The 27,903-nt window shown below is 50.8% G+C and overlaps 1 protein-coding gene and 1 non-coding gene across 2 annotated transcripts in view; one reads left to right on the top strand and one right to left on the bottom strand.

The window, feature by feature from the left end:
• Window positions 1–9,284, bottom strand: part of ARHGEF10L (Rho guanine nucleotide exchange factor 10 like) — a 180,720-nt gene extending 171,436 nt beyond the window's left edge. The window contains exon 1 of the mRNA XM_074380158.1: window positions 9,014–9,284. The gene's annotated coding sequence lies outside the window, so the exon portion shown is untranslated. The remainder of the gene's footprint in view (window positions 1–9,013) is intronic.
• A 17,916-nt stretch (window positions 9,285–27,200) lies between these two features.
• LOC120366166 (U6 spliceosomal RNA) lies at window positions 27,201–27,304 on the top strand. The gene has a single exon (XR_005580914.1). It is a non-coding gene; the product is annotated as a U6 spliceosomal RNA (small nuclear RNA).
• The last annotated feature ends 599 nt before the right edge of the window (window positions 27,305–27,903 follow it).

Genomic DNA, 27,903 nt, shown 5'->3' with positions numbered 1-27,903 from the left:
TAATGAAACTGTGTTTCTACTAAAAATACAAAAATTTGCCAGATGTGGTGGTGAATGCTTGTAGTCCTGGCTACTTGGGAGGCTGAGGCAGGAGATCACTTGAACCCAGGAGGTTGGAGGTTGCAGTGAGCCAAGATCACACCACTGCACTCCAGCCTAGACAACAGAGCAAGACTCCGTCTCAAAACAAAAACAAAAACAAAAACAAAATCATCATCATCATCATCTGTATCGCCATCATCACAACCATCAGCAGCAGCATAGCTAACATTTATTGAGCACTTGCTACACAACAGGCTCTGGGCCAGCCCTTTACCTGTAATATCTCATCGAAACCCAATAATCCCATGAAGTAAGTACTGAAACTATCTCACACAACAGATAAGCACACTGATACCAGAGACACTGAGGTTAGGAGTTCAAGACCAGCCTGCCCAAGTACTATAGTGCTTGTTAAATTGTCTGTTATCCCTGCTATACTGTAATCCTTCTGAGGGCAGGAACATGTGTCCTGTGCACAGAGTTGTGTCTCCAGGATGCAGTGCCTGGCACAGAAGAGGAATTCAATAAACAGTCTTTAGATGAATGAATGGATGGAGGATGGATGGATGGATGGATGGATGGATGGATGGATGGATGGATAGATAGATGGATGAAAATTATAGATGGTGAACAAATGGATGGATGGAGGATGGATGGATGGATGGATGGATAGATACAATTGAAACCAAAACGAGGCTGGGCACAGTGGCTCATGCCTGTAACACCTTAAGAGGTCAAGTTGGGAAGATCACTTGAGCCCAGGGGTTCAAGACCAGCCTGGGCAACATAGTGAGACCTTGTCTCTACAGAAAGTAAAAAATTATCCAGGCTTGGTGGTGTATGCCTGCGGACCCAGCTACTTGGGAGGCTGAGGTGGGAGGATCGCTGGGAGTTCAAGGCTTCAGTAAGCTGCAATCATGCCCCTGCACTCCAGCCTAGGGGACAGAGTGAGACTACATTTCAAATAAATAAATAAGTAAATAATTCTCTTAATGATTTTTTTTAAGTAAAGAAAACCAAGAGGAAAAGGGCCTGGTGCAGCAGCTCACATTTGTAATTCTAGCATTTTGGGAGGCCGAGGCAGGTGGATCACTTGAGGCCAAGAGTTTAAGACCAACATGGCAAAACCCCAACTCTACTAAAAATATGAAAATTAGCTGGGTGTGGTGGCTAGTGCCTGTGGTCCCAGCTACTCAGAAGACTGAGGCAGGAGATTTGCTTGAACCTGGGAGGTGGAGGTTTCAGTGAGCCGAGATCGTGCCACTGCTCTCCAGCCTGGACGACAGTGAGACTCTATCCCCCACCCCCTCCCAAAAAAGAGGCCAGGCACTGTGGCTCATGTCTGTAATCTTAGCATTTTGGGAGGCCGAGGCAGGTGAATCACCTGAGGTCAGGAGTTCAAAACCAGCCTGACCACCTGTCTAAAACTACAAAAATTAGCCGGGTGTGGTGGCACACACCTGTAGTCCCAGCTACTTGGGAGGCTGAGACAGGAGAATTGCTTGAACCCGGGAGGCAGAGGTTACAGTGAGCCAAGATCCTGCCACTGTACTCCAGTCTGGGTGACAGATCAAGACTCTGTCTAAAAAAAAGAAAGAAAGAAAGAAAGAAAAGCAAGAGGAAAATAACCAGAGGGCAATAACTCCTCCACTCCCAGTCACCCACCCCCTCAGTGAGTAGGTAGCAGACTGGATGCAGTTTTTCCAAGAACTGGAAAACCCCCTGGCAAGGATTCCAGGCAAGGCAGAGAAGAGTATGTTGATTTTTTAGGGGCAGGAAAAAAAAAAAAAAGTAGTGTCCTGAAGGTGATGAACTTTGAAATAGCTCAGTAAAGAGGGCAGCACACACAGTCTGATCAAGCATTTTTCCCCTTCCCAGAAGCCTCCAGGGAATTTAATCTGCTCAATCCCAAACTACAGGTCTCTGGATCAGCGCGGGGTGGAGGGTACCAGTGGCGCCGTAAAATGTGCCCAGTGTAGTGAGCTCCCTGCCCTGTGGCTCCAGGGTGGGGCCTGGGAACAGAACCGTGCCAGCCTCTCCAGTTCTGTTTAGAGTCAATCCCAACCCATTCCCTGGGTGCTGTCTCAGAATTGTGGAGCACCCGTCAGGAGCCTAGAGATTTAGGGAGATTATTCTCTGGCGTATTAAAAGATCTCATGCTGACCCACAAATCCTCCAACCACGTGAATTCTGATCAGCGGCGCCAGCCAGCCTCCCGGTTCTGGGGTGAGATCAATGTGAAGCAGGCTGCCTCCCTCCCCCAACCCTGCATTCCCTGCAGAGCCCAGGGCTTCCCGTTTCCTGTGGGACAAGCAAGACTCAGAGATGAAACAACCCTGCAGTCCCAGGAGAGCAGGCATGGAGGCCTGTGGCCCAGTTTCGTAGTTTCCAGAACAACTTTTCAAGAAAGCAAGGAAGAGAAAAAGACTAGAAAGCAGAATGGGATTCCTACCCCACTTAGAGACGTCCGCTGTCCTGAATGGAACAAGTCATTGCCATCCCAGACAGCACCACGAGGCAGCCTGCCATCCGGAGCCTTGTCTTTTTCTTTTTCATTCTTTTGGAGACAGAGTCTCACTCTGTTGTCCAGGCTGGAGTGCAGTGGCACAATCTTGGCTCACTGCAACCTCTGCCTCACGGGCACAAGCGATCCTCATGCCTCAGCCTCTAAGTAGCTGAGACTACAGGCACACACCCACACCTGACTAATTTTCATATTTTCAGTAGAGACAGCGTTTCGCCATGTTGCCCAGGCTGGTCTTGAACTCCTGGGCTCAAGTAATTCATCCACCGCGGCCTCCCAAAGTGCTAGGATTACAGGTGTGAGGCACTGTGCCCAGCCAGCCTTGTCCATTTGTCAGAAACTGGGAGTTGGGACAACCCTGGTTCCAAGACATGGCTTTCCTTTCACTGAGTATTTGCTATGCACCAGGCTTAGTGATCTGCCTGGAATAACTCGTAACCCTCTCAGCACCTCAATGAGACCAAGTGACTCACTGAAGTTTGCACTGTCGCAAGGGACAGAGCTGAGATTTGAAATCTGACCACAAAGTCCAAATGTTTCCACTAATAAGATGGAAAGGACTCAGGAGGTCTCTTCTCCCACAAAAGTTGGCATCCCGGGTTTATTCCAACAATCGGCCACACAGACTAGGGGCAGGTTTTTACAGAGATCACTCCAGTCTTGGCCATTCCCCCGAATATCAGAAGCAATGAGAATCTCCCCCATTCCTGTGCTCCCTGAGCTTTGCGGCCACGTCGGGAGGAAGGAGAGGGAGCGCTGGCAGGGAACTCAGAGAGGGCACTGGGGACCCATCCATTCAAGCAATTCCGAGACTTTCAGAGCTGGAAGGGCCCTGAGGAACAGGGGTGGGGGACTGGGAGTGGAGGAGTTATTGCCCTCTAGTTCTTTTCCTCTGGGTTTTCTTTACTTTTTTTTTTTTTTTTCCCCGAGACGGAGTCTCACTCTGTCACCCAGGCTAGAGTACAGTGGTGGGATCTCAGCTCACTGCAACCTCTGCCTCCCAGGTTCAAGTGATTCTTCTGCCTCGGTCTCCCGAGTAGCTGCAACACAGGCACGTGCCATCATGCCTGGCTAATTTTTGTATTTTTAGTAGAGACAGGGTTTTACCATGTTGGCCAGGCTGGTCTCAGACTCCCAACATCAAGTGATCTGCCCATCTCGGCCTCCCAAAGTGCTAGGATTACAGGCATGAGACACTGCACCCAGCCTCTTCACTTAAAAAAAAAAAAAAAAAAAAAAAAAAAAATTATTGGCCAGGCACAGTGGCTCACACCTGTAATCCCAGCACTTTGGGAAGCCAAGGCAGGTGATCAGGAGTTTCAGACCAGCCTGGCCAACATGGTGAAACACTGTCTCTACTAAAAAATACAAAAATTAGCCTGGCGTGGTAGCATGTGCCTATAATCCCAGATACTTGGAGGCTGACGGAAGGGAATTGCTTGAACCTGGAAGGTAAAGGTTGCTGTGAGCCAAGATCGCACCATTGCACTCTAGCCTGGGTGACAGGGCAAGACTGTCTCATAAAAAAAAAAAAATTATTAAGAGAATGATTTTATTTCTTTATTCACTTATTGATTTATTTGGAAAGGAGTCTCACTCTGTTGTCCAGGGTGGAGCACAATGGTGTCATCACAGCTCACTGCAGGCTCAAACTTCTGGCCTCAGGTGATCCTCCCATCTCAGCCTCCAGTGCAGCTGGGACCACAGGCAAGCGCCACCAGGAACAAGACTAGAATCCATGGCTCAAACCAACATCTTCCTTTCCCAGAGAGGGAAACTGAGGTCCCAAGAGGGCAAGCATTTGCTCAAGGTCAGGCAGCACCTGAAGAATGGATCTGGGAAGCAGAGGCAGCCACCTGGCTCCCAGCCGAGGGTCCCATCCCCAACTCCAGCTTGACTCAAACCAACCATAACATTGAGACCCTTTTAATCAGATAGAACGCATGCTTATCAGATTTAATTATAACACTGCTCAGGGGAAGAGACTTAGTCTACTAAGATGGGGAGGGAGAAGGTGGGCAAGAGCGATACTTAACCCCACTGACTCCCTCCTCCTCCTCCCTCCCCTGCTGGGGTATTGGATGTCTCTGCAGTAGCTAAGCTGGGTTTGGCTGGACCAGGAGGAAGGATGAGGGTTACCTGTAGAGCAGGTCACAGTATGGCCCAAAGAGCTCCCTGTTTGCTTGGTCCCCTTGAAACAAAGGCTGTCTCTGTTTCTGAGACAAGGAAGGATGGGGGAAGAGGGTCTCTGTCATTCTGCTGAAGGAAAAAGTGGGAGCAGGCCTGAGCAGGGGGGAAGAGGACTCACTTGGTGGCAGCACCGGGCCACCTGCCTCAGACCTACCTGCTAAGCTCCCAAACCTTGTTCCCATAAATCTGGCCTCCTGGAATCCAAGGAGTCTATGCTCCAAACTTGTTCACTGCTCCTCACCTGCGCAACCGGGGAGACTTCCATTCCCCGGGAGCTGCCTCTCATCATGATGGGGAGGGAGGTGCTTACTTCTGGGAATACTCAAATCCTTGGTTCCCATCTCCTGGTCCTGTGACCTTGAGTGAATGAGTTCATGTCCCTGAGTCTCGGCTCCCCCACAATAGAACATGGCTTGTCTTCCTGCATCCCAAGGTCATTCAATAGATAGATAGATGGATGGATGGATGGATAGATAGATAGATAGATGATAGATAGAATTTTTTTTTTCTTTGAGACACTCTGCTGCCCAGGCTAGAGTACAGTGGTGCTATCTTGGCTCAGTGCAGCCTCAACCTCCTGGGCTCAATCGATCCTCCTACCTCCGCCTCCTGAGTAGCTGGGACTACAGGCGAGCCACCACACCAAGCTAATTTTTGTATTTTTTTGTAGAGATGGAGTTTTACTATGTTGCCCAAGCTGATACACGGTCATTCTTTTTTTTTCTGAGATGGAGTCTTGCTCTGTCACCCAAGCTGGAGTGCAGTGGCGCTACCTCAGCTCACTGCAAGCTCCACCTCCCAGGTTCAAACGATTCTCCTGCCTCAGCCTCTTGAGTAGCTGAGACTACAGGGACACATCACCATGCCCAGCTAATTTTCGTATCTTAGTAGAGATGAGGTTTTGCCATGTTGGTCAGGTTGGTCTCGAACTCCTGACCTCATGTGATCCACCTGCCTCAGCCTCCCAAAGTGCTGGGATTACAGACGTGATCCACAATATCCAGCAGTCTAAGTTCATCCTAAGGGTTAAATGTCAAAGCTTTTAGAGTCACAGAAGAGACTGGAAACATGGCTTGGATAATTACCTCTCTTTATACTAATTCTCTGCGTGCATGTTCCAATGTTTGAAAGGCATTCCCAGCCATGACTATCATTCCCAGGGAATAAATCACCAGCCCCTGCACTCAGATGGTGTGACCCAGGCCACAAGAGATTGAGTGGCTTGTTCAATGTCCTGTAAAGGCAGAAACAACTCTACAACCCACGGCTCAAAAGTCCCACTGGAGCCCAACCCAGAGGCACTGAGTGGGAAGAGCAGGAAATCACAATTCAGCCAAGCCAGGCTCTCGTCTGGACTGTGCCACAAACACAGTGTGTGACCTTGGGTGGTGGCTTTGCATGAAGTGTGCTTTCAACTTTCTGACTGATGATTTCAGTGTCATTGACCAGTTATGTGATGCAGGGCAAGTGACTTTGTCTTTCTGAACCTCAGCTTCCTCATCTGTGAAATGAGGTTGCCAGGAGGGCTCAATGAGCCATGGCCCACAGGATGCCTGGCACAAGGCTTGGTATACAATGGGTGTCCAATAAATGAAAATGGTGGACTGGGCACAGTGGCTCACGCCTGTCATCCCAGGACTGTGGGAGGCCAAGGTGGGCAGATTACTTGAGGCCAGGAGTTCAAGACCAGCCTGGCCAACATGGTGAAACCCTGTCTCTACTAAGAATACAAAAATTAGCCAGGCGTGGTGGTGGGTGCCTGTAGTCCCAGCTATTTGGGAGGCTGAGGCAGGAGAATCACTTGAACTCGGGAGGCAGATGTTGCAGTGAGCCGAGATCACACCACTACATTCCAGCCTGGGTAACAGAGCAAGACTGTATCTCAAAAAAAAAAGAAAAAGAAAGAAAGAAAGAAAATGAGGCAATGGCGATCACAGTTCACTGCACCCTCAAACTTCTGGGCTCAGGTGATCCTTCCGTCTCAGCCTCCCGAGTAGCTGGGACCACAGGCACGTGCCACCAGGAACAAGACGAGTACTAGCGGTCAGTATTGCTGTGATTAGTATTATCGTTAGGAGAGGGAGAAGACAGTATGGGATCACCTTGGGAATCTTATTCCCATGACTGTCCTGGAGAGGAATTCCTGGGAGGAGACATCAGGACCCTTTTCTCACCTTCCATGGGGTAGAGACGAGAATGGAGCCAGGCCAGCCACCCCCCCGAAAGCCACAGTGTTCCATTAAGTGAAGAGATCCAGCCAGAAGGACTGCTGGCATCACACTCAGAGCAAGCCTTTGTGGGGACAGAAGAGAGGATTGGCCCCTAGCCACCTCAGGAGACTCTGATTTAGGGGCTGAAAGCCGAGGAGGCAGCCCCGCCTCAGCAGCCTGACACTTCGTCCCCCGGCGAGGATTTCTCTGGAGGAAAAGCCACATAGAGGAGGAGCCAGCCTTGAGGTGGAGCATGCTCTGCTAGAAGCTGGGGGCAGAAAGGTCGGCGGGGGGCGGGGGGGGTAGGTGTCTAACTCTGTGACGTCACTTAGCTGTGTGACCCCAGGCAGCTCACCTGATCTCTCTGAGCTTCCATCACTCAACTATGGGCATCACCACAATTCCTGCCCTGCCCAGCTCCCCAGGCTGTGGTGAGTGCCCTTCAGGACAGCGTGGGCTGGCTCTGTAGACTGTCAGGCACCTTAGGATGAGGCACTGCCCTCATTAACCACCAAGCTCCCCTAAATAGACGGGCAAGGTGGGGTAGGTGGACAGGCAGCACGTGAGGTGCCACTCCAGGAAGCCAAAATGGAAAGAGGGAAACAGACATGGGGCCCCGGCCCCTCCTGCCCCTCCTGCCCCTCCTGCCCCTCTGCCACGCCCACTCTCACCTTCTGCCTCCTTTGCCCGGGACACTCCAAGGAAACCCTGACAATGGTATCGGAGATCCTGGGCCAAGGCTTTCAATCTTCCCTCTGGTATCACACACGCACTGTCCTGGGAGTCATTAGCCATTGGTCCTGGACTCTGGTGGCTGGGGGCTACGTGAGGATAGGGTAATCTGCCAAGGAGGCGGGGCAGGTGATGGGAGAAGAGCTTGGACAGTGACATTTGCAGCCCCAGGAAGCCAACCAGCCAGAGCGTCACATGGTCATCTAAATGTTCCCCTTCCAACCTCAGCTTCACCATGCCACACAGGACCTGCTCCCTAGGAAGCCCAGTTCTCCTATGGTAGCAGCCAAGTAAAGCAGCTAAGAGTTTGGCTGGGCACTAGCACCACACTCCCTGGGTTCGAAGCTCAGCTCCTCCTTCTCAAGCTGTGAAATCTTGAGTAAGTTATTTAACCTCTCTGTACCTGTTTCCTCAGCTATAAAATAAAAGTGATAACAATAACACTTACCTCATTGGGGTGTCAGGGATGAGGCATTTACACACCTACTGTGCTTTGTTAGCAAAGTGCTCGGCACAAAGTAAGTGCCCAGCAAGGATTACGTGATCATTCACTGGCCACAGAAAAGAGGCTGCCTCCAAAAACTGAGCTCTCCATCCCCAGAGATAGTCAAGCTGTGGCTAAACAGCCACCTGTTGGGGATTCATGGCCTGGATGACCTTCAAAATGCCTCCCAACTGTGAGCCCATAAAGTCCCCTGTAAAATAGCTCCCACCTGCTGCATTCCTCCTCCCTGCTGTGGCTGGGATGGGCTGCGATGGGCTTCGATGGGCTGGGAGAGAGCTAGCAGGGTGGAAAAGCCAGGGAGAAACAGCCGGGAACAGACACAGTGGACCAAAGAGGGAGCCCTCGACAGGGAGTCCACCAGTCTGGCTTCCAGCCCCAGTTCCACCACCAATGCACCAATCCACCTTCAGTGACTCCCTCTCCTCCAAGCCTGTTTTCCCAGCCGTAAAATGATGCCATTGAACTAAAGCCATCTCAAGCTGCGCCCCTCACTCTGTGACCCTTAGCAGGAAGTGAGGAAAGTCCCCACCACACATGTCCTTCTTGCAGGCTACCTCTGCCTTTCTCACTCTGGGTTGCCCTGACCTGCCCCGCTAGGTGGCCGCAGGGTTGGGGGCACGCCCGTAGAGGCACCCAGGACAGCTCTCCTCACTGAATCCATCCCAGGATGTCCCAAGCTCCTGCACCTTCTGGGAGGGATCAGGGTGTCCCTGGGCCTGAAGCCTGCGGGGACCCCCCCTACGATCTCCAAAAGGTTCTCCTCCAACTCAGCAAGGGACAGAGATGGTTAAAAACAAAAAGGAAACTGACCTGAATCCTGTGCCGTTCAATCGCAGTCCTCCGGGAAGGGAGCACAAGTAGCAGGGGCAGCCCCTTTCGACTGGGAAGGGTCCTGTCTGTCCGTTGAAGTAGCTGGCAGGACAGGCAGGAGCCCAGAGGGTGAGTAGGCTGGCTCCCGGGCTGGATCCACACAGGGCCCAGGTGTGTGAGTCACTCACTTGCCCGACCTGCCCGGCAGGTGAGGGCAGTGGGGAGGAGGACAGGAGGCAGCCCTGGCAGTCCACGAGGAAAAGCTATACTGAGTCAAGCCAGCCAGGGCTGGGCCATCCATCAGCCAGCCTGGGAGGACCCGGAAGCTGGCCCGGGTGAGGAAGGGAGGGGCGACAACCGAGATAGGGCCTCCAGAGGCGGGTGTCAAGCAGCGGGGCTGAGCTCCCACCACTGCGTGCCACTGGGAAGGCACACAGGGCCCGGGTACAGGGCAGGATTGGAGGGTCACTCATAGGCTGCACCCCTTTTAGCCAGAGAAAGTGGAAAGAAATATGAAGTCGAAGGGATTCAGGTGCCAATCCCTGCCCTCTCCAGCCGTGTGACATCCTGCAACGGCCTTGTCTCTCCAAGCCTCAGTTTCCTCCTATTTTTCCTTTTATTTTCTTTCTTTTTTTTTTTTTTTTGAGACGGAGCCTCACTCTGTTGCCCAGGCTGAAGCACAGTGGCTCGATCTCGGCTCACCACAACCTCCGTCTCCCAGGTTCAAGCAATTCTGCCTCCGCCTCCTGAGTAGCTGGGATTACAAGCACGCACCACCACGCCTGGCTAATTTTTGTATTTTTAGTAGAGACAGGATTTCACCATGTTGACCAGCCTGGTCTCAAACTTCTGACCTCATGATCTGCCTGCCTCGGCCTCCCAAAGTGCTGGGATGACAGGCGTGAGCCACCGTACCTGGCTTCCTTTTCTTTTTTTGAGGCAAGGGTTCTCTCTCTGTTGCCCAGTGGCACAATCAGGTCATGGCTCACTACAGCCTCGACCTCCTGGGCTCAGGTGATCCTCCCACCTCAGCCTCCCAAGGAGCTGGGACCACAGGTGCGTGCCACCACGCCTGGTTAATTTTTGTATTTTTTGTACAGATAGGCTGGTCCAGAACAGCCTTTTGCCCAGGCTGGCCTCGAACTCCTGGGCTCAAGTGATCCTCCTGCCTAGTCCTCCCAAAGTGCTGGGATTATAACCATGAGCCACTGTGCCCAGCCAGTTTCCTCCTTAAACTGGGGTGATTATAATAGTCCCTACCTGATGGGGTTCTTGTGAGAATTAAATGAGACTGTGTAGGGAAAGGGCTCCTGGCTCCGGGAAAATCAGCACTAGTGGTGGCTCTGATTATTATGCTGATGCCTCTTAAGAGCAGGGGGACCAGCACACTCTGAGTTCTTTTTTTTTTTTTTTTTGAGACAGAAAGTTTTGCTCTGTTGTCCAGGCTGGAGCTCAGTGGTGTAATCTCAGCTCACAGCAACCTCCACCTCCCAGGTTCAAATGATTCTCCTGCCTCAGCCTACCAAGCAATTGGGACTACAGGTGTGTATCACCATGCCCAACTAATTTTCATATTTTTAGTAGAAATGGTTTCACCATGTTGGCCAGGCTGGTCTCAAACTCTTGGCCTCAGGTGATCTGCCCACCTCGCCGCCCAAAGTGCTGGGCTTGCAGGCGTGAGCCTGACCTCACTCTGAGTTTTTATTGTCAGCGTTGATCACCCCCAGATCTCAGCCAACATCTTCTGGGATAATTAAGAGCACAAGTATCTAGACATCAGGAAAATGTCATTTAACCACACACACTTGCTCTGCCCTTCTCATGTGCTCCTGAGAACTCAGGATGGGGACTCAAAGGTAATCAACCCCTGCCCTCAACACACTCACAGGTCAGCAGTCTGCACACGGATGCATGAATTTCACACCAAAGCCCAGCCCCACTTTCTGCTCAGACACCAGCAATAGAGGCCTCAGGGTTTTAGATTGGGGTTCAGCAAACTATGGCCCATGGGCCAAATCCAGCCCATCACCTGTTTTGGTAAGTAAAGATTCATGGAAATACAGCCACGCCTGTTTCCTAATTTGCCATATTGTCCACAGGTAGTCTGGAGACACAGCCGCGCAAGGCTGAGGCTTGAGAATCACTGAACCTGGAAGTTGCGGTGAGCTGAGATTGTGCCTCTGCACTCCAGCCTGGGCGACAGAGCGAGACTTGGTCTCAAAAATATATAAATAAATCAATAAGAAAAAACACCTCTCCATACATGATTTCATATAAGCTTCGCAACAAGATTTCCCCATTTTATGAAGAGGGAAACTGAAGATACTCAGAGCTAAAGTCATTTGCCCAAGGTCACGCTGAGAGGCTGGAGTGCACAGATGTTTTGAATGAAGGGCTGACCAAATTCGAAGTCTCTGGCTCTCCTGGTTACCCAAATGAGCAAGTTCCAGTTGGACTGACAAGTCCTGGAGCCTGGGAGAGTAAACGCTTGCCTGACTAACTGGGTTCCCTCCTGGGAGGCTGCTGACCTTTGCACCAGAGTCACGCTGCCCGGATTTGAGTCCTAGCTCTGATTATGAAATAGGAACATGGCCACACAGGACAGTGAAATGCAGCTTTGCCTCTACAGCACCACTGTTTGAGCTTTGTGGTTATTTGAGGGCTGGGAGTGCGATCGAAGGGGAGGAAGGGTGGAAAGCTGCTGCTCCACCTACGGACGTAACCACGTGGAGACCTCTTCGTTGGAGGGGACCTGGCCAGAGCTGGGGGGTGATTCCAGGTTCCCTTGTTCTGGGGTTTTGCAGGGGGTGATGCCGCCCCCTTCACCCCTTAGCCTTGATTCCTGAACTTCCCTTAACCCTGCAAGGAGGAGGCTGCGGCGGTTGAGAGGCCGAATTCTCATTTCCAAAGCCCCACCCGGAGGGGCTGCCTTCCCATCTCACCCACCCGGAAGGCTGACCCGGGCCTTCCACTCCCAGAGCAGCAGCCGCAGGGGAGGTCGGGGGGCAGGAGGGGAGTGTGGAGCGGTCAGAGCAGGCCTTTGTGTGTTCACTGAAACCCTGACCAGCCCCCCTCTGCCGAAGGGTGGAAAGGCCTCTGGAATCTCCTCTCTTGCCCTGTGGAGGGGAGGGGTCTTCTCTCCTCTTGCCCCTCTTCTCCCACCCACACCCCAGCCTGCCCTGGAAAGGCCCAAGGAGGGCAAAGGAGGGGCTGAATAGTCGTTGAGAAGGAGCCATGAGTTTAGAGAAAAACAAATCAGTAAATCCATTTCTACTTTTCTTCCCCAAACTCTTGGTCACTCCAAGAGGTGAGGGGAGGCTTGCTTTTCTCCACCGGTGGCATAACGAGTTTCCTGCCACGCTCCACTCAGCAAGGCTGCCGGGTGACCAGCTTCCCCAGCCTGTGGCCACCTATCGTCACTTAGTCACTGAGACAACACCCAAGGAGCCCAAGCCTTTACTTTAGTCTTCTCTGCCGTCTGGACAGGGCCTCACAGCAGTACCATGCCCGGCTCTCCATTAACTGAGGCTAAGCTTTGATTTAGAAGCAATATCTGGGTAGGTGCAGAGGCTTACACCTGTAATTCAAGCATTTGGCTGAGGCGGGCAGATCGCTCAGGTCCACAAGTTCAAGATCAGCCTGGGCAACATGCAAAACCCTGTCTCTGCTAAAGTGCGAACATTAGCCAGGCATGGTGGTGCACATGGGGAGGCTGAGGTGGGAGGATCTCTTGAACTCAGGAGCCATAGATGGCGGTGAGCTGTGATTGTATCACTATACTGCAGCCTGGGTGACAGAGCAAGACCTTGTCTCAAAAAAAAAAAAAAAAAAGAAAGAAAGAAAGAAAAGAGATAGTATCTGACAGGGCAAGGTGGCTTACGCCTATAATCCCAGCACTTTGGGAGGCCAAGGAGGGCGGATCACCTGAGGTCAGGAGTTTGAGACCAGTCTGGCCAACATGGTGAAACCCCATCTCCACTAAAAAAAAAAAAAAAAAAAAAAAAAAAAATTATCCAGGCATGGTGGCCCACACCTGTAATTTCAGCTACTCTAGAGGCTGAAGCAGGAGAATTGCTTGAACTCAGAAGGCGGAGGTTGCAGTGAGCCAAGATCAAGCCACTGTACTCCAGCCTGAGTGGCAGAGTGAGTGAATTCTGTCTCAAAAAGAAAAAAAAAAAAAAAAAATGCCGGCCACGGTATCTCATGCCTGTAATCCCAGCACTTTGGGAGGCTGAAGAGGGTGAATCACCTGAGGTCAGGAGTTCGAGACCAGTCTGGCAAACATGGTGAAACCCCGTCTCTACTAAAAATGCAAAAATTAGCCAGGTGTGACGGCACATATCTGTAGTCCCAGCTACTGGGGAGGCTGAGGCAGGAGAATCACTTGAACCCACGAGGCAGAGGTTGCAACGAGCTGAGACCATGCCCACTGCACTCCAGCCTGGGTGACAGAGTGAGACTCGGTCTCAAAAAAAAAAAAAAAAGTAAGTGCCCACCATGTACCCTGGCCTCCCCTACAAGATGCCAGGAGCACCCTCTCCCACACTTCTGTCAGACAAAAATGTCTGCAGACGTTGCCTAATGCCTCTGGGGACAAGTTGCCCCCCGTCGAGGACCCTTGTTCACAGCCAGCAATTTCATGTGATTCCTGCACCAATTTTCTGAAGAAAGCAGATGTTGTTAGCCATTTTATCCACAGGAAAGCTGAGGCTTGGTGCTATCAAGAGAGTGTCTCATTTCAAACAGTCAGCGGCTCATGCTCCGCAAACAGAAGCTGGAAAGAGAACAATTCGCTCCCTTGGGGAACCAGAAGGACAAGCAGTACCGGGCCGAGGTGGGCTGGACAGGGCTGTTGGCACAGGAGGCTCAGAAGCTGCAGCTGGGGCTCCCTCCTCCCCCACCTCCAGCCAACTGGCCTCCAAGCTGAGCAGATCCCCAGGCCAGGTCAAGGTGGTGGCCTAGCCAGGGCCCGGGATGACTTTTAGAGGCCAACCACATACCTACCTCAAAAGCGATAAGCCAGAAGACACAAAAGATGTATGTAAGGCAGGCCAGGTGCAGAGGTTCACATCTGTACATCTGTAATCCCAGTACTTTGGGAGGTCAAGGTGGGAGGATCATGAAGTCAAGAGATCGAGAACATTCTCAACATGATGAAACCCCATCTCTACTAAAAATACAAAAATTAGCCAGGCATGGTGGTACATGCCTGTAATCCTAGCTACTCAGGAGACTGAGGCAGGAGAATTGCTTGAACCTTAGAGGTGGAAGTTGCAGTGGGCCGAGATGGCGCCACTGCACTCCAGCCTGGCGACAGAGCAAAACTCTATCTCAAAAAAACGAGATGTATGTAAGGCAAAATGAAAATAGCACCTTTCTAAATCTTCTGATTGAAAATTCCCAGGTGATTTCATCAAAGTGGAAGTGATTCCATAGAGGGATGTCCCAAGTCATTTCTTATTGAGGGGGAGGTTCCCCAATCGCAAACAACCCTCCCGTTTCGTTCCTGAGAACCATGTCCCACTCCCAAGCATGGGTCCCAGCAGGCAGGGGGATACAATATGACCTGCCCCATGGCCTGCACACTCGACAATCACATTCTCTGCCTCAGAAATCTGGAACTGACAGGCGGGGAGCGGTGGCTCATGCCTGTAATCCCAGCACTATGGAAGATAGAGGCTGGCAGATCACTTGAGGTCAGGAGTTCAAGATCAGCCTGGCCAAATGGCAAAACCCCTTCTCTACTAAAAATACAAAAATTGGCTGGGTGTGGTGGTGGGCACCTGTAATCCCAGCTACTTGGGAGGCTGAGGGAGAAGCATTGCTCAAACCCAAGAGGCAGAGGTTGCAGTGAGCTAGATAGTGCCACTGCACTCCAGCCTGGGTGACAGAGTGAGACTCCGTCTCAAAAAAATAAAAACTAAAAATTGTATGTTATGTATATTTTCCTACAATTGAGAGAGAGAGAGGAGGTAAAAGAGGCACTGCCTGGGTTCCTAACTCAGTCCAGTTCCTGAGTCTACCTCTCATGAGGCCAGGGCAGCTTCCTTGTTTTCTAAAACATCCCTGAATCCTCCTAATATATTCTCTCTTTTTTTTTTTTTTTGGACAGAGTCTCACTTTGTCTCCCAGGCTAGACTGCAGTGGTGCTATCTCAGCTCACTGCAACCTCCACTTCCCAGGTTCAAGCAATTCTCATACCTTAGCCTCCCAAGCAGCTAGGACTACAGGTGTGTACCACCAAACCCGGCTAATTTTTGTATTTTTAGTAGAGATGGGGTTTCACCATGCTGGCCAGGCTGTTCTTGAACTACTGGTCTCAAGCAATCAGCCTGCCTCGGCCTCCCAAAGTTCTGGGATTAGCAATGAGCCGCTGTGCCTGGCCTACATTCCCTCTTTTGCTTAAGCACATTCAAGCAGGGCTCTGGCCTTGCAAATGAAAGAATTTTGGGCCGGTCTCAGTGGCTCACGCCTATAGTCCCAGCACTTTGAGAGGCCAAGGTGGGCGGATATCCTGAGGTCAGGAGTTCGAGACCAGGCTGACCAACCCCATCTCTACTAAGAAAAATATGAAAATTAGCTGGGCATGGTGGTGGGCACCTGTAATCCCAGCTACTCTAGAGGCTGAGGCAGCAGAATCGTCTGAACCCAGGAGGTGGATATTGCAGTAAGCTAAGATCATGCCTCTGCACTCCAGCCTAGGCAACAGAACGAGACTCTGTCTCAAATAAAAAAGAAAGAAAGAAAGAAAGAATTTTCACGTGACATCTGGGGACAGTTGTTTCTGGAAAAGCATCACCCTCCGCCCAAGGTCAGCCCTCCAAAATTAATGCCTCCAATTTGATACCCCAAATTTCTCTTTCTGACCCATGTGAGAATCATCCTCCAAACGTTTATTGTGAAACTTCTTAAAGCAGCTCTATGGCCCTCCATGGTTGAAAACTTTTCTCTACACCCACTAACCTGCATTTTGTTTCCATTTTTCTTTGTTAGTATTTCCCAGCTCAAATATTTACTCAAAGTCAGCAGTCTTGGGTCCAAAAGATTTCTTGCTAATTCCTAACACCAGACCCACCCTTGGAGAACGAATGCAGTCATGAACACTGAACACATTCAAAGCTGTAGCCAGGTCCTGAATGCCTTTCCAAGAGCAAAGTTCCCAGGAGTGTCAGGGCTCAGGTGTGTCACTGGAGGAAGCAGAGCCTTCTAACCTCAACTACTATAAAGGGACAATCGTCTCTTACATGGATAAGCACTCCTGTGGTCAAAACAAAATCACAGAGAAAATGTTTACAGGTCACATACCCTGTTTTTCCATGTCAATTGAGGAAATGCTGCCAATACCCCAAGTTCCTAGAAGAAAAGGATTTCACTCGACTTAGGCAGTATGATCATCCAGAAACCGGGCAAAGTCATTTACATAAGCCATCTGATTTACTGCCAAACAGCCTGAGCTGCAGATTTTTTTTTTTTTTTTTTTTTTGACAGAGTTTCACTCTTGTTGCCAAGGCTGGAGTGCAATGGCACTATCTTGGTTCACTGCAACCTCTGCCTCCTGGGTTCAAGCAATTCTCCTGCCTCAGCCTCCCAAGTAGCTGGGATTATAGGCATGCACCACCACACCTGGCTAATTTTGTATTTTTTTAGTAGAGACGGGGTTTCTCCATGTTGGTCAGGCTGGTCTCAAACTCCTGACCTCAGGTGATCCACCCGCCTCGGCCTCCCAAAGTGCTGAGATTACAGGCATGAGCCATGGCGCCTGGCCCATTTAATTTAGAGATAGATTCTTGCTTTGTCACCCAGCCTGTAGTGTGGTGACTTGATCTCAGTTTACTGCAACCTCCACCTGGGATTATGGGTGCCTGCCACTGTACCTGGCTAATTTCTGTATTTTTAGTAGAGATAGGTTTTCACCATGTTGGTCAGGCTGGAACTCCTGGACTCAAGTGATCCATCCAACTTGGCTTCCCCAAGTGCTGGGATTACAGGCGTGAGCCACCGCAGCCTGCAGATCTCATTACGCCCATTTGAAAAATGAGGGGCTGGGCACTGTGGCTCATGCCTGTAATCCCAGCACTTTGGGAGGCCAACGTAGAAGGATTCCTTGACGCCAGGAGTTCAAAACCAACCAGGGTAACATAGCCAGGACCCCATCTCTATAAAAATTAAAAAATTGGCCAGGCATCATAGTGTGTACCTGTAGTCCCAGCTACTCAAGAGGCTGAGGCAGAAGGATCACTTGAACCCAGGAGGTCAAGGCTGCAGTAAGCTGAGATCATGCCACTGAACTCCAGCATGAGCAAGCGAGCAAGATCCTGTCCCAAAAAACATTAAATGTAGGCCAGGTGCGGTGGCTCATGCCTGTAATCCCAACACTTTGGGAGGCCGAAGCAGTTGTATCACTTGAGGTCAGGAGATCGAGACAATCCTGGCTAACATGGATTATGCCTGTCTCTACTAAAAATATAAAAAATTAGCCGGGCATGGTGACACAGGCCTGTAGTCCCAGCTACTCGGGAGGCTGAGGCAGGAGAACTGCTTGAACCCAGGACGCAGAGGTTGCAGTGAGCCGAGATCGTGCCACTGCACTCCAGCCTGGGCAACAGAGCGAGACTCTGTCTCAATAAAATAAAATAGCCGGGCGCGGTGGCTCAAGCCTGTAATTCCAGCACTTTGGGAGGCCGAGGCGGGTGGATCACAAGGTCGAGAGTTCGAGACCATCCTGGTCAACATAGTGAAACCCCGTCTCTACTAAAAATACAAAAAAAAAAACTAGCTGGGCCTGGTGGCGCGTGCCTGTAATCCCAGCTACTCAGGAGGCTGAGGCAGGAGAATTGCCTGAACCCAGGAGGTGGAGGTTGCGGTGAGCCGAGATCGCGCCATTGCACTCCAGCCTGGGTAATGAGAGCGAAACTCCGTCTCAAAATAAATAAATAAATAAATGAATAAATAAATAAAATAAATAACAATGAAAAATGAAAGATGAAGAAACTGAGGCTAACAGAGGTTAAATAATTCAACGAGTCATACGGCTACGAAGGGGAAGTACTGGTCTTTACATCTAAGTTCTTTAATTTCCAGGACCCAGGCTCTTAACCAAGGAGAGAAATGGATTGAGGCTGCCAATAGCTGGTGGTCCCAGAAGCAGGGAGTCCAGATTCCGGGCTCAACATTCTCTGATTGGCTCCCAACCTCCTAAGCCACCCGCCCGCAGCCTTGACAGTGTAAGAAGTCAAGGCCATGTGACAAGGTGGGCACTGCATGCTGCATGGATTGAGAGAGGAAACTCTCACCCCCACCCTCATCCTCAGTCTGCCTTTGCAAACAAGGTTGAAGCCAGAAGCCCATTTTCAGGATCAACCTGCCAGTGTGTATCGGAGACCGACACCATTTGCTTCCTTTCGCTATGGGACAAATTGCTGGGTTGGGCCTTGATTTTAGCAACTGCCAGCTCAGATGGCAGCCTCACCCCAGGTGAGGGGATGTGACCTACTTGCCCCTTCCTGAGTTGCTCTCTCCCAAGCCTCCAGCCACTCAGCGTTGACAGCACCCAGCTGAGATGGAGACTCAACAGCACACACTACAGGTCTGTAATTACAGCAGGGTGGGATCAAACAAACCCAAGTTTGAATCCAGCTTCATTAGCAAGCCCTGTGACCTTGGGCAAGCCACTTGACCCCTTGACCTCCGTATGCCCGTCTTTAAAATGGGGATAAAGAGACTCAACTGTAAAGGCTGGTATAAGGAGTACATGAGCTCATTTGTATAAAGCACTTAGCCGGTACCCTTAGCAGGCCATTCATTATGTGGGAACCACAAGGGCTTATTATCATTTTTTATTCTATTATCCTAGAAAAACCTTCAGACTTCATGGGGCTGAAACTTACCTTTGTATCATTTAACTTTTAGTAAGCAAATTAGTTTGTTTCTTCCAAAGCGTTTATTGCAATCAGGATCTGTTGGCTTAGATTTTATCTGTGCCCTCACCTGGATCATAAAGTCCATGGAAATCGGAGTCTTCCAGGCTGATTCACCAGTGTCCCTGCTGCCTAATCCAGTGCTGAGCACATCGTAGGGGGCTGATAAACATTTATTGAAGAAATGAATAAATTTAAGAAAGCAGAAGTGGACACCAGGGACGCCCCATGTACACTAATGATGGCCAGGATAACAGCAAACGCTTCTTATCTGTTGTTGAAACAGATTGACTAAAAACCCCCACTGCACCAAATCAATTCATCAAAAATGCGGAGGAGAGATTAAACTCTCACCTTGGAGCTCAGAATTTCACCTGCCCCATCTATGCTGGACTGTCCTGAGTTGATGGGCCGGGGTAAGTAGGGTCTAGGTCAGGCGTCCCCAAACTACGGCGCACGGGCCGCATGTGGCCCCCTGAGGCCATTTATCCAGCCCCCCGCCGCACTTCAGGAAGGGGCACCTCTTTCATTGGTGGTCAGTGAGAGGAGCACAGTATGTGGCGGCCCTTCAGCGGTCTGAGGGACAGTGAACTGGCCCCCTGTGTAAAAAGTCTGGGGACGCCTGGTCTAGGTAAAACAAAAGTGAGAAAGCCTTACCTAAAAGGCTAGGGCTTTGAGGGGAAGAGAATTTAGCAGCTAAGGACAGGCACGGTGGCTCACACCTGTCATCCCCGCTGCTTGGGAGGCTGAGGCAGGAGAATCACTTGAATCCCAGAGCTGGAGGTTGCAGCAAGCTGAGATCACACCACTGCACTCCAGCCTGGGCAACAGGGTGAGACTATGTCTCAAAAAAAGAGAGAGAATTTGACAGGGGGTATTTTCTGGGTGCCTGCTCCATCCCTACCACTGAGCCACCTTCACCTGGTTCTACCCCACAAATTTGTAATAGGTTTATTATTATCCCCATTTTTTTAGAGGTGGGGTCTCACTATGTTGCCCAGGCTGGTCTCAAACTGCCGGGTTCAAGTGATTCTCCTGCCTTTGCCTCCCAAAGAGCTAGGATTATGGGTATGAGCCACTGCACTCAGCCATTATCCCCATTTTGTAGATAAGAACATTGAGGTTCGAAGAGATTTAAGAGTCTTGTCCAAGCTGGGCACGGTGGCTCATGCCTGTAATCCCAGCACTTTGGGAAGTCAAGGTGGACAGATCACAAGGTCAGGAGTTCGAGACCAGCCTGGCCAACATGGTGAAACCCCATCCCTACAAAAAATACAAAAAATACAAAAAATACAAAAAAAAAAGCTGGCCATGGTGGCAGGCACTTGTAATCCCAGCTACTCGGGAGTCTGAGGCAGGAGAATCATTTGAACCCCGGTGAGCCAAGATGGCGCCATCGCACTCCACACTGGGTGACGGGGCGAGACTCCGTCTCAAAAAAAAAAAAGAGTCTTTTTCAATCAACCAAAAGACAGAAAGAGGCAAAGTTGGGATGTGGCACTTTTTCTTCCTTCTAATTCAGGCCTAGTTTGGGCAAATGTCAGCCTGTCAGTGTCTGCCCCAAGTCGTAGTCCTGACAGCAGCTTCCAGGCAGCCTCATTCCTCAGTGTCAGGGGCTGATAGCACCCCAGTGTGGAGCGAGCCCCCAGCTGCCTGGGCCGGGGAAGGAAGATCCCTAAGGGGCCCCTCCTACTGCAAGAGATGGGCAGAGTCTAGGGAGCAGCCCAGGGAAACTGAGGCAGGCAGACGGGCGCATAGCACAGCTAGGGCAAGGTGGGCCACGGGGGGCCCTTCCTCCTCCTCGTTGGTAGGCAGAGGCTGGTGACCCACGCAGGCCAGGCCAGTGCTGGCAGTTGGAGGTGACAGAGCCTGAGTCCTGCCACATTGCACAACTTGAGAGGTGCCCTCACAGCCTGGGGACAGCGACCCCGGAGGCAGGCAGTGCTCCGCCCTGACGTCAGGCACCTGGACTGCACCAAAGGCAAGGCTGCTCTGAGTCCTGGGAAACTTAAAGGGTGATTCACTGAAAATCAGTCCCTTCCAGAGGCCCCACAAGCCTCAGGAGAGGCCTCGCTCTCCCCTCTCCCCTGCCCCTCTGCAGCCAGTGAGTTTCCAGGCTTTCAACATTGAATGCAGCTTCCTCAAAGACTTCCTGTTTGGAAGTCATTAGGCCTCAGGATCACAAATGAAACCGAGGAGGAAGGAACTTTTTAAAGTTAAATGATTTCTGGCCGGGCAACGTGGCACACACCTATAATCGCAACACTTTGGGAGGCCGAGGCAGATGGATCACCTGAGGTTGGGAGTTCGAGACCAGCCTGGCCAACATGAGGAAACCCTGTCTCTACTAAAACTACAAAAATTAGCTGGGTGTGGTGGCGAATGCCAGTAATCCCAGCTACTCGGGAGGCTGAGGCAGGAGAATCGCTTGAACCCGAGAGGTGGATGTTGCAGTGAGCCGAGATCACATCACTGCACTCCAGCCTGAGTGACAGAGCAAGACTCCATCTCAAAAAATAATAATAATGAAAATAAATTAATTAATCAATTAAGTTAAATGATTTATATTGCCAATAAAGCTCCTCAGTGAGAGCCCTGATGAGACCTCACCCCTACTCTCCAGGCAAGTGTCAGCCAGCTAAGGACAACCGTGGAAGTCATTGCTCATTGAGGCTGGCACCATCCATGATTGGGGGGAGGAGGGCATGGGGAGAGGAGAAGGATGGGGGCTGAGCTGGGGTGGGATGGGCAGCCATGGGGCTTGGCGCTGGGAGGCAAAGGGGCAAGAAAGAGGGCAGGAGTTGGCTGGGTGCGGTGGCTCATGCCTGTAATCCCAGCACTTTGGGAGGCTGAGGCGGGCAGATCATTTGAGGTCAGGAGTTCAAGACCAGCCTAACCAACATGGTGAAAACCCGTCTCTACTAAAAATACAAAAAATAGCCGAGCATGGTGGTGCATGCTACCATGCTCAGCTATTCAGGAGGCAGAGGCAGGAGAATTGTTTGAACCCGGGAGGCAGAGGTTGCAGTCAGCCGAGAGCACATCACTACACTCCAGCCTGGGCAACAGAGCAAGACTCTGTCTCAGAAAAAAAAAAAAAAGAGGTCAGGACAGGCACTCAGGGGCCACACTGAGATGAGCTGTGTCTCAGAGCTCACGTGGAGTAGAGCAGGGAGGCACAGGGAGGTGTCCAGAAAGGCGGGACAGCTCCACCTTCAAATCCCAAAATGGGTGGGGAAGAGTCACCATGAACGAAGGCCACGAGGAGCAGAGGATGAGGTGCTTGGTGCCCAGTAGCTGCTGTGCCTGGAAGGGGCTGCTGCTGTTGCTCCTGTGACTGTCGCCAGTCATGTTCCTTTTCCCCAGAGGGCAGTGCCTCCTGTGCACCCAGCCCGATGCCCACTTGCAGCCCAGCATGGCATCCCAGGGCACAGCAGGAGGCCCAAGGCAGAGGCCCTGAGATCAGTCCATTCTGTACAGACAGAAGCATCTCTAGAGACCTGTCTCCACTCGCTGTGTCACCGGAAGCTGCTCCCGGAACTGCACCCAGAAGCTGTGATGGACAAGGCAACCATCCACATGCTCTCCCCAAACTCCCAGCAGATCCATGCGGACCAGCGGCCCATTAACTCACTTCCCTGGGTTCAGAGGGCACCCACAGCAAAGCAGGAAGGCAGGAAGCTGTCCTTAACCACCTACTAAGTGCCAGGTGTTTTCATAAGCCTCTCTGCCTCCCAACAAGCTCCTGAGGTGAGTCCCATTGGCACACCCATTTTCCAGATGAGGATGCTGAGGCCCACAGTGGGGCAGTGCCTTGCCAGAGTCAAAAAGACATGATCCGGCCAGGCATGGTGGCTCACGCCTGTAACCAGCACTTTAGGAGGCTCTAGCAGATCACTTGAGGTCAGAAGTTCGAGATTAGCCTGGCCAACATGGTGAAAACCCTTCTCTACTAAAAATACAAAAGTTAGCTGGGCATGGTGTCATGCGCCTATAATCCCAGCTACTCAGAAGGCTGAGGCAGGAGAATCGCTTGAACCAGGGAAGCAGAAGTTGCAACGAGCAAAGATCACACCACTGCACTCCAGCCTGGGCAATAGAACAAGACTTTGTCTCGAAAAAAAAAAAAAAAAAAAAAGAAAAGAAAAAAGACGTAATCTGCCCTCACAGAGCTTGCAGTCAGCCTGGGACTGGGGGTAAGAAACTACCTGTGAAGAAATTCAGGTACTCCTTGGAGTTTTGGAATTCTGGAAACCAGAAGATCATGTAGTCCATGCTGTTACTCACTCTGCATCCAGGAAATCCAAAGTTCAGGTCAGGAAAGTGATCACAGCCTGCGCCACTGCAAAGCCAGCGCTGGCGCCAAGCCACGTGCTCCTCCAGGGGTGCTGTGTACCTCAGCCACCAACACAGCCAAGGTAGGTCAGAGAAGGCCATCAACAGTGTGCTCTGTATTTGTGGGGAGGGGCTGACCCTGTGTGCACACAGCCAGAGTGTGCCTTGAGGGCCCCTTGCTGGGCAGTGCAGGGGATTCTGTCCAGAGAGGCTACCAATGTCCCCTCCCACCTATGGGACTCAAGGCATGGGCCACACCATTGGTCTCTAGGGCCACATCACCTGAGATGAAGGCAGGAAGCTCCTACAGCTATACATGCCTGAGGTTCTTGGAGTGCTGCCAAGAAACAGTGATGGTTTGCTGGAGGTCGGCGCCAGTGCCGACCCCTGAACCCATTAAGGCTTCACACTCCCAGTCTCAGTTTCTCATGGCCCTAGGTCTGTCTGGTCAGGCATTCATGCTCTCTATCTGTAGCAGTTTTTTTTATTTATTGTTTCTTGTTTTTTGAGATGGAGTCTTGCTCTGTTACCCAGGCTGGAGTGCAGTAGCACGATCTGAACTCACTGCAACCTCCACCTCCCAGGTTCAAGCAATTCTCCTGCCTCAGCCTCCTGAGTATCTGGGACTACAGGCTCCCACCACCATGCCCTGGCTAATTTTTTGCATTTTTAACAGAGACAGGGTTTCACCATGTTAGCCAGGATGGTCTCGATCTCCTGACCTCGTGATCCACCCACCTCAGCCTCCCAAAGTGCTGAGATTACAGGCGTGAGTCACTGCTCCTGGCCTGTAGCAGTTTTTAAACATGTCCACCAATTCCTTGACTTTCTGTTCCTCAAGAGATACAGCTTGAGCATGGTGGCTCACACCGTAATCCCAGCACTTTGTGAAGCCAAAGCAGGCGATTGCTTGAGCCCAGGAGCCTGAGCAACATGGCGAAACACCATCTCTGCCAAAAAAAAAAAAAAAATTAGCTGAGCGTAGTGGCACATGCCTGTAGTTCCAGCTACTCGGGAGGTTGAGAGGGGAGGATGGCTTGAGCCCAGGAGACAGAGGTTGCAGTGAGCTGAGAAAACAGCACTGCACTCCAGCCTGGGCAACAGCAAGACTCTGTATCCAAAAAAAAAAAAAAAAGGATAGAGTCTATGCCTAAATTTGGGCAGGCTCATGGCTGTATTATAACCAACAGAATGCAGCAAAAATGATACTATGTGACTTCAGAGGGTGAGTCAGAAAAGACCACCCAATCTCCACCTTGTTAGCTGGGACACTCACCTTTGGAGCTGCCATGTAAGAGATTTACTAATAGCCGGGCACAGTGGCTCACACTTGTAACCCCAGCACTTTGGGAGGCCAAGGCGGACAGATCATCTGAGGTTGGGAGTTTGAGACCAGCTTGACCAACATGGAGAAACCCTATCTCTACTAAAAAAATATGAAATTAGCTGGATGTAGTGGTGCATGCTGGTAATCCCAGCTACTGGGGAGGCTGAGGCAGGAGAATCACTTGAACCTGGGAGCAAAGGTTTCAGGGAGCCAAGATCACCCCATTGTACTCCAGCCTGGGCAACAAGAGTGAAACTCTGTCTCAAAAAAAAAAAAAAAATGAGAGACCAACTACCCTGTGTTCACCATGACATAAGGAAGCCCAAGCTACATGAACAGATCCCATGAAGTGGCTCTGGTCAACAGCCCCACTGAGTCCCAGGCAGAGCCAGCATCAGCTCCCAGGCACATGAGTGAAGATGCTTCTAGGTGATTCCAGTGCCAAGCTGTCAAGTCACTGCAGATTTTAAGTCTTCCCAGCCGAGACCTCAGACATTATAAAGCAGAGACAAGTTGTCCCAATTGTACTTGGTCCAAATTCCTGAATCAGTTAGCATCATATAAGAGTGTTCTCTGGCCAGGCACGGTGACTCACACCTGTAATCCCAGCACTTTGGAAGGCTGAGGTGGGTGGATCACCTGAGGTCAGGAGTTCAAGACCAGCCTGACCAACATGGTAAAACCCCATCTCTACTAAAAATATAGAAAACTACCTGGGTGTGGTGGTGTGAGCCAGTAGTCTCAGCTACTTGGGAGGCTGAGGCAGGAGAATCACTTGAACTGGGGAGGCAGAGGTTGCAGTGAGCCGAGACGTGCCACTGTACTCCAGCCTCAGTGACAGAACGAGACTCTGCCTCAAAAAAAAAAAAAGAGTTTGTGCTAGGCTGAGCACAATGGCGGACATCTGTAATCCCAGCACTTTGGGAGGCTGAGGTGGGCAAATTGCTTGAGGCCAGGAGGGGCTTGTCTAGGGGCAAGGATTGCTTGTCTAGCCTAGGCAACATGATGAAATCCCATCTCTACAAAAAAAATAATAATAATACAAAAATTATCCTGGTGTGGTGGTGTGTGCCTGTAGTCCCAGCTAATTGGGAGATTGAGGGGGATGATGGCTTGAGCCCAGGAGGCGCAGGTGGTAGTGACTACAGGCACCCGCCACCACATCCGGCTAATTTTTGCATTTATAGCAGAGACAGGGTTTCACCATGTTGTCTAGGCTAGTCTCAAACTCCTGGCCTCAAGTGATCCACCTGCCTCAGCCTCCCAAAGTTCTGGGATTACAGGTATGAGCGATGGCACCCAGCCAGGACACTGGATTTGAACCAGGTGACCAGTCTGTGACCTTGAACATGTCCCTCAGCCTCAGATACCATGTTTGTAGAGATGGAGTCATCATAACTGCTTTGGTCATCTCTTACGTGAGCGTGTGTGTGCGCATGCGGCGGAGGGTACAGATAAGATGGAGGAGAGACCAGATGAGCTCAAGAGCTCGAGAATGTAAGAACCCTTTATAGCTTAAGCTTAAAGGTGAAGACGTGGGGTGACGCTGTCTGAATTCCAGTTCTGGCTTCTTACAGACTGTAGGACCTTGGACAAGACATATAACCCTCTATGCATGTGCTCCTGCTTGTATAAAATGGGGACAATAACAGAGGGTTACAGGGAGCTTTCAAAATGAAAATGCTCATCTGGGTGCGGTGGCTCACACCTGTAATCCAAGCATTTTGGGAGTCCAGTCGGGAGGATCACCTGAGATCAGGAGTTTGAGAACAGCTTGCCCAACATGGCAAAACACTGTCTCTACTAAAAATACAAAAAAAATTAGCTGGGCATGGTGGTACACACCTGTAATCCCAGCTACTTGGGAGGCTGAGGCAGGAGAATCAGTGGAACCTGGGAGGCGAAGTTTGCAGTGAACCGAGATTTCATTATTGCACTCCAGCCTGGACAACAAGAGTAAAACTCTAAAGAAAGAAAGAGAGACAGAGAGAGAAAGAGAGAAAGAGAGAAAGAGAGAAAGAGAGAAAGAAAGAAAGAGAGAAAGAAAGAAAGAAAGAAAGAGAAAATGCTCACAGAGCACTTAGCATAGCGTGGGTAGACAGTGCCGGTTCAGTAAACACAGGCCATTGTTATGAACGGCTGTGTGAGGGGAGGAGCTGCCATCAGTCTGATGGGGCTAAGAAGACCCTGTGCCTCTTGTCTACCTCAGCCTACACTGGAATTCCTCAAAAAAATTCATAGCACAAAACCGGAAGGATCTGGGGAGTGAAGGTGCAAAACCAGACAGTTCTTTGCTGGTTTCTTTTCTTTTCAGAAATGGAGGTCTCGCTATTTTGCCCAAGCTGGTCTTGAACTCTAGGCCTCAAGCGATTCTCCCGCCTCAGCCTCCCAAAGCGCTGGATTACAGGAATGAGCCACTGTACTTGACCTATTCTCGGCTGATTCCTGATCATAACTGACAGAAGTCCAGACGGACTGGTCCAACTGATGGACAACCTGGTCTGGCCCCGTGCCTAATCTCTGGGACACCTTGGTCAGCCTTTGGGGAGCAGTAAAAAGGGGTCACACAGTTTACTGGAAAGAAAGAAAGCTTCAGAGTCCTGGATCCATGCTCGCTTCAGCAGCACATATACTAAAACTGGAATGATGCAGAGATTAGCATGGCCCCTGAGCAAGAATGAAATGCAAATTCATGAAGCGTTCCATAGTTTAAAAAAAAAAAAAAAGTGCTGTCTGCAAACCTTGGCTCTACCACGAACCTGGCGATGCCAGGCAGGCCCTTTACACAATCTGAGCCCCATCCTGCATTAAATAAGGGATAAGAAGATTGATCTAACAGGGTTCTTACAAGGATTCAATGATACAGATAAAAGGCCTGTCCCTAGGCTGGGTAAAGTGGCTCATGCCTGTAATCCCAGCACTTTGGGAGTCCGAGGTGGGCAGATCACCTGAGGTCAGGAGTTCAAGACCAGCCTGACCAACATGGAGAAACCCCGTCTCTACTAAATATACAAAAATAGCCAGGCGTGGTGGCATATGCCCGTAATCCCAGCTACTCCGGACCCACAGGCAGAATTGCTTGAACCCAGGAGGCAGAGGTTTCAGTGGGCCAAGATCACTCTGTTGCACTCCAGCCTGGGCAACAAGAGCAAAACTCTGTCTCAAAAAAACAGCCTGTCCCTGTGTGCTGGCACACAGTAGGTACTCAATACATGGAGCTGCTATTATGCTATTGTGACTTCTATTATCATTGCTTCCGGCCAGGCGAGGTGGCTCATGCCTGTAATACCAGCACTTTAGAAGGCTGAGGT

This window comes from Saimiri boliviensis, chromosome 11 (genome assembly GCF_048565385.1).
Source record: "Saimiri boliviensis isolate mSaiBol1 chromosome 11, mSaiBol1.pri, whole genome shotgun sequence".
In the NCBI taxonomy this organism is placed as follows: domain Eukaryota; kingdom Metazoa; phylum Chordata; class Mammalia; order Primates; family Cebidae; genus Saimiri; species Saimiri boliviensis.
This window is presented reverse-complemented; position numbering and strand designations above follow the sequence as displayed.